Source organism: Lathyrus oleraceus, chromosome 4 (assembly GCF_024323335.1).
Source record: "Lathyrus oleraceus cultivar Zhongwan6 chromosome 4, CAAS_Psat_ZW6_1.0, whole genome shotgun sequence".
Taxonomy (NCBI): domain Eukaryota; kingdom Viridiplantae; phylum Streptophyta; class Magnoliopsida; order Fabales; family Fabaceae; genus Lathyrus; species Lathyrus oleraceus.
In genome coordinates, this window is record NC_066582.1 from 244,772,187 (window position 1) to 244,779,710 (window position 7,524).

Here is a 7,524-nt window from a genome sequence, read left to right on the forward strand (position 1 = left end):
TATATGGATGCGACATAATTATTTGCATCTCATCCACTCATTCATTTGCATTTCATGCATGTCAACCAGAAAACTCACCTTGTCCATTCCTCAATCATAAAGACAACGATTCGCCGACACCGATCATCGAAAACCATGGAAAATGGTAAAAGCATTGACAAAGCTAACATGGTCGTAGAGCTATTCTTGGATGGAATGACAAAGGACATCCCAAATCAGGTTGTGATTGATGAGCGAGTTGAAGACAGTCTGAAGAAAGATAATAAACAAAAGGTGGTTGCAGGCATTCTTCCACTTCCTCCTCAAGAACATCGTTTACTGCCAAATCAGAGGCCCTCTCAAAGCTACCAGAAACTGAAGCATAAGCAAATCATCTAGAAGAACAACGATCAGGAAGGGATACATCCTCGCAATGATCAAATTCTTATGAGTTATGCACATCTGCTACCTATATTGGTTAACATTGGGGAAATTGTGCCTAAACGGGTCCAACCTGTTGGGTTTCCCTATCATCCCAAGCATGATCCCAATGCCACGTGTGGAATGCCGGATATGTAGGGCATTATGTGGAGAATTGTAATCCTTTTAAGTCCAAAGTTCAAGAACTCATCAATCGGAGTTTGTCGTGTTTCACGCTTGTGACTGCTGAGGCGCCTACTGAGAAAGGGTTTGAATACAAGGGTCCTCTGATTCATGTGCAAGTTCCTCTTTATATGGTTCAGCCTATTGTGCATTATCAGAACCAAGGATATCACCCTGGAATTCCTTTGGTCTATCCTGGGGCATCATCTTCTATTGTTGTTGCACCTCAGTGCGCCTATATTGGGGCACACTATGTCCCATTTGGAGTTCATTATGGTCAAACTTCTAATCAGATAGTCAATCTTGGCTTACTACACTTTGCTTAGATATTCCCACCAATGGCTACTCCTCAGAATCATCCTTAGTTGCAAATACCTTTGGTTCCTATGCCATACTACTCATTCCTACAGGGTGTTGCATCCCAATATCATCAACCTCCTCAGGTTCAAATTCTGAAAAGTTAACAAACTGCGCCACGTAACCATCAAGGGCAGAGGTAGATCAGACGTTATGATAAGAAGCGTCCTCAACGTGATCATATACCTATGACATATGCTCAACTGCTACCTTACCTTGTCTAGCAAGGACTCATTGTGACAAAGGAGATTCCCCCTGCCACTTTCCCGTATCATGCAAAGCACAACCCTAATGTCTCATGTGCTTACCATGTTGGGCATAAGGGGCATTCTACCGAGGATTGTTGGGGTTTCAAAGCTAGGGTACAAGAACTTATGGATCAAAAGGTTCCGACTTTCACCAAAGAAGGGCTTAATGTCAAGATTGAGGATGGTGAGTGCATTCATTGATGAAGAATGATCAAAATTGAGGTTTCATCTGCAGAAGAATAATGAGGCCAATCATGCCAGTAATCATGTTGTCTTTCAATCTTTTCATTTGTAATATTTTTGTGTTTGTCAATGTATTGTTCAATTGTGAACTTATTTGTTTTTGAATAATGATAATAATGAAATAAACGTGCATGTTTTGATTAAATTAGTTCGTGTTCACTCATACTTTACTTATTGTTAGATGCCCAAAAGTGCTTATTTGAGCTATCATATGTGGGCATCTTTCACTCTTTTGCCTTGCTAAAATTGTCAAAATCACATTTGTTTTACATGGAATGCGTTACATTGATAAACAAGCTTGGTGCCTTTGATGTGTGTGTTATTGTGCAGGAAAGGCATGAATTAATTGATAATAAAGACACAAGAGAATTGGCAAAGGAACCAAAGAAAAGGAGCATTTCATCTGCCTGCTCGCTAGGCGAGGCTGTGGCGAAGAATGGGTTCGCTAGGCGAGCTCCTGGCGAACAGCTCCAGTAAATTAGCAAATTAATTCGCTAGGCGAGCTCAAGGCGAAGTTTGCAGCGAATTCATTCTGTTTTGGTGAAAAGTGCAGCCAGCACTCACTCGCTAGGCGAGGCTCTAGCGAGTCCCCAGCGAGCATTCCAGTAGCAAAACCTCTCAACCTCGCTGGGGCGAGCTTGGAGCGTTTCCTTCGCTAGGCGAAGGTATGTTCGCTAGGCGAACATGACAGTTCACCAACGCCCTGTTTTCTCTGGGCGCAGGGGCCTTTTGTGCTCATATTTGACCTTCGCTAGGCGAGCCATTCTGCTCGCCTAGCGAACATGACAGTTCTGCACTTGTCTATAAGTAGCAGGTGCCACTTTTGGGCACCATACCTCATTTTTACCAACTTTTCCATTTTTTGTACTTTCTTCTAGATATTTTACAGCATTGTTTTGTGGGAGCTTTTATGCCCTAATTTCATTTCTCTTCATCTAGCAACCATCTTCCACAAAAAGAAGGTGGATTCCCATCCAACTTCGATTATCCGACTTGGATGTTGATCAACCTTCTTTCCTTCCTTGCCGACCAAGCTACCATGAAAATGAGTAGCTAAGTCATCCATTTGTCAAGGTTAGATGTAGGTGATTGCTAGCTTTGTGTGTAAATGTAAGGATCCTCATATGTAAACTCTTTAACGGTAAATATATGATGAAAACTTTGTTTCTATTTAAAACCCTTTGTGTTGGTATTTGATCGAGAGATGTTTACCGATTCTTGACCTAGGTTTTCATCCAAACTTGTTTGTTAGCTAGAGATAGTAACGAATGATTTTGTTCACCATAAGGTTGAACCAAAAAGTTGTCATTTTGATAGATTGTGTTCGAGAGAAACAATGGATCAAAATGGCAAAACTCACAATGGGTGTTCGAGAGAAACGCATTGAGAGGACCTTGTGAAATAATTTATCATCTAAAGGAGTTTATAAGATTGTTGACCGAGCAAATACATGCAAAGCAAATGTAATCATTGAAACCTAACTTTGACAATATTTCTCATATTAATCAAAACATAACTTTTACCGCAATTAATTACTTTGTATGCAAGATAACTTGATTAAAACCAAAACCCTAGTGTTACATTAAGTTAAGATTAATTCAACCATTGAACGGCAGTGATATCTTACAATCTCTGTGGATACGATAACAAAAACCCGACACTTAAAAACTGTCTCAACAAAATGGCGCCGTTGCCGGGGATTGTAAATTGATATTGCGAGCATCGCATTGGTTGTTTAAGTTTTAGCTTGTGAATTTTTGACTTGTGCTTGTAATTTGTTTGGTTTAGTGTGCAGCTTACGTTTTATGCGAGGGCAAATCCCTGTGGACGAACTTCTTTTTGATCCTGAGATCGAGAGAACCGCAAGGAGGCTCAATAGCAAAACGCGACATAGGAGGCAACAGGCTAGACAACGCCAAGAGCAAGGAGAAAGTTCTTCGACCATAAATCACCACCCATTCATACCAAACATGGAGCCACAACCACCACCACCTATTTCTACTCCATGTATCAACAGTCCAAGGAACACCGCTCAGTTTGCCAACCACACAGGAAGGCAAGCTGAGATGAAGACGGGAACTCTGAATTTATTATATGGGAGTCCATTCACCGGAATGGACCATGAAGACCCATTTGCTTTTCTCACAAAATTTTATGAGATAGCATTGGCTGCCGGAGTGGATCAGGCTCAGGAGCTTCCGTTGTTCAGACGATTGTTTCCCCACGCTTTGCTCGGTAAAGCAAAGGATTGGTATCTTGATCAAACACCTGCCGTAATGACCGACTGGAATGTGTTAGAAGAGAAATTCATTGAAAGATTTTTCTCTCATAACCGATTCATGGAATCAAAGACGGCCATCTCGGTGTTTTCTCAAGGAACCAGTGAATCTTTGAATGAAGCGTGGGAGAGATTCAAGTCCATGCTAAGGAAATGCAAAGGGCATGGATTTGATGAATTAACTCAAATCCATATCTTCAGAAATGGACTTCAACCAAACTGTAAGACGTTGTTGGATGCCACCTCGGGTGGCTCGTTGATGTCAAAAAGTGCCGAAGAAGCCACAAACATTATCAACCGTATGGCTTTGAATGATCTTCAAAGTCAAAGTCGTGGAAATTCTTTGAAGAAGGCGGGAGTGCTTGAGTTAGGGACGAATGATGCCATACTTGCCCAAAACAAGCTCATCTCACAACAAGTGGAACTCTTAACGCAACAAATAAAAGAGTTAAGAGAACCGTCAAAAGCTAAACAAATAGCTTGTTGTGAACTTTGTAAAGGTGAACATGACACCGGATTTTGTCCACCTCCCGGTTTTGACGAAGTAAATTACATGGCCAATCAACGGGACTATCAACCAAGACAACAACAACCTTATCAACCGCACCCTCAACAACAACAACAACAACAATTCCAAGGGAACCAAAGGTTCCAACCTAGAAGCAACTATTATCATAACCAAGGTTATGGAGGTGGTTCTTCTAGCCGTCAAAACCCTCCCCAAAATCCGTATCAATCTCAACCACCGCCGGTAGTCAATTCTAAATTGGAAGAGACATTGACGCAATTCATGCAAATGTCAATGGCCAATCAAAAGAGTAATGACGCGGCCATAAAAAATCTTGAAACTCAAGTTGGGCAACTTGCCAAGCAACTAGCTGAACAACAAACCGGTCCTTCTTTCTCGGCTAATACGCAAACAAATCCTAAGGAGCATTATAAGGCGATTATGACGAGAAGTGGGAGGGAGTTGGGTAGTGAAAATGAAAAAAAAGTTGAGAGTGAACAAAGAGAGAAAGAGAAAGAAATTGAGGAGGAAATAGTGGAAGAAAATGTTGATGGTGAAGTAGGAGTGTGGAGTGATGAGGAAGTAGTTGAAAAGAATAAAAATAATGGTGAAGTTGAAAAAGAAAAAGGTGTGGAGGAAGAGGAAAATAAAAGTGATGAGGTAATAAGGGAGGTAGTGAAGAAGCCTAGATGGAAAAGTGCTAGAATTGCAAAGGGAAAGGAGGTAGTGAGCGCTACTCCGGTCCAAAATCTTCCTTACCCTCATGCTCCTTCCAAAAGGGAAAATGAACGGTCTTACGCCCGGTTCATGGATATTTTTAAGCAATTACAAATTAACATTCCGTTTGCTGAAGCTTTGGAACAAATGCCAAAGTATGCCAAATTCATGAAGGACATACTGACCAAAAAGCGGAGGTATACGGAACCGGAGACCATCGTCCTTGATGCGAGCTGTAGTGCCATCATTCAAAGGACGCTTCCTAAGAAAGAGGTGGATCCGGGAAGAGTTACATTGCCGGTTAAAATTGGTGATGTGTATGTCGGAAAGGGACTTATTGACTTGGGGTCGAGCATAAATCTTATACCTTTGTCAATTATCAAGAGGCTTGGCAACATCGAGATTAAGTCCATCCGAATGACATTACAATTGGCGGATAAGTCGACGACCCATCCTCATGGCGTAGCCCAAGATGTGTTGGTGAAGGTCGACAAATTCTTTTTCCCGGTGGATTTTATTGTAATTGATATGGAGGAAGATGATGATGCTCCGCTCATATTGGGACGACCATTCATGAAGACCGCAAGAATGATGATTGATGTTGATGACGGTTTAATGAAGGTGCGTGTTCAAAATGAGGAGGTCACCTTTGATCTATTCGAGGCGATGAAGCATTCCAAGGACAGAAATGATAGCTTTCGCATCGATGTGATCGAAGACGCTATTATGGAAGTTTCAAAGCATATCCACGAGATATCTCCTATGGAGTTAGCTCTCGACGACTCATTGGAGGTTTTCACTGTTGAGGAGGAGCTAGCTCTTGAGGAATGCTTAAAGGAACTTGATAGCTTGGAAGACCTACAACCGTGGGAAGTAGAGGAAGAAAATTTGAAGAAGGAGGTAATTGACGAGAAAGTGCCAATTGAATTAAAAGAGTTACCTTCGACTTTGAAATATGTGTTTCTAGATGAGACCGAGGCAAAGCCGGTCATCATAAGCAACCTTTTGACAAAAGAAGAAGAAGCCCGTCTAATCATTGTGCTAAAAACCAATCAAGAAGCTATGGGTTGGACTCTTTCCGATCTAAAAGGAATTAGTCCATCCTATTGTATGCACAAGATTTTGATGGAGGAGGATTTCAAGCCGGTGGCTCAACCACAACGCCGCTTAAATCCTACGATGAAAGAGGTTGCAAGAAAGGAAGTGGTGAAGCTTTTGGATGCGGGAATGATTTACCCGATCTCGGATAGTCCGTGGGTTAGTCCCGTGCACGTGGTTCCGAAGAAGGGTGGAATGACCGTAATCCGTAATGACAAAGACGAATTGATCCCGACTAAAGTTGCAACGGGGTGGAGAATGTGTATAGATTATAGACGGTTGAATACCGCGACTCGTAAGGACCATTTTCCACTCCCATTTATGGATCAAATGCTTGAAAGACTATCGGGCCAACAATACTACTGTTTTTTAGACGGCTACTCCGGGTACAACCAAATTGCGGTTGACCCGGTTGATCATGAGAAGACGGCTTTCACGTGTCCGTTTGGAGTGTTCGCATACAGAAAAATGCCTTTTGGGCTTTGCAATGCGCCGGCGACATTCCAACGATGTGTCCAAGCTATTTTTGCCGATCTGATAGAGAAAACAATGGAAGTCTTCATGGATGACTTCTCGGTGTTTGGTGGGACGTTTAGTCTATGCTTGGCAAATTTGAAGACGGTGTTGGAAAGGTGTGTGAAGACTAATTTGGTGCTAAATTGGGAAAAGTGTCACTTCATGGTGACCGAGGGGATCGTGCTAGGCCACAAAGTCTCAAAAAGGGGGCTTGAAGTGGATAGAGCTAAGGTTGATGTAATTGAAAAATTACCCCCTCCGGTGAATGTGAAGGGCATCCGTAGTTTTTTGGGGCACGCGGGGTTCTACCGGCGCTTCATCAAGGACTTCTCAAAGGTGGCAAAGCCTTTGAGCAATTTGCTCGCCAAAGATCAGGTATTTCTCTTCACCGAAGATTGTTTGCAAGCTTTCGAGGTTTTAAAAGAAAAATTGGTTACCGCTCCAATAATAGTCGCTCCCGATTGGAATGAAAATTTTGAACTAATGTGTGACGCGAGTGACTATGCCGTTGGAGCGGTACTTGGCCAAAGAAAGGACAAAACTTTTCATGCTATACATTATGCGAGTAAGGTTCTTAACGAGGCTCAAATAAATTATGCCACAACGGAAAAAGAACTACTCGCAATAGTGTATGTGCTAGAAAAGTTTAGGTCCTATCTTATAGGGTCGAAAGTCGTTGTCTACACCGACCACACGGCGATTAAATATCTGCTAACCAAGCCGGATTCGAAGCAAAGGCTCATCCGTTGGATCCTCTTGTTACAAGAATTCGATGTCGAAATCAAAGACAAGAAGGGGTCGGAAAACTTGGTAGCGGATCATTTATCCCGCTTGGTGAATGTCGAGGTTACCGCATCTGAAAAGGAAATCCGGGAAGAATTTCCTGATGAAAAATTGTTTAAGGTTCAAGTTAGGCCGTGGTTTGCAGACTTTGCAAACCACAAGGCTAGTGGTTTTGTGCCGGCCGACCTAACTTC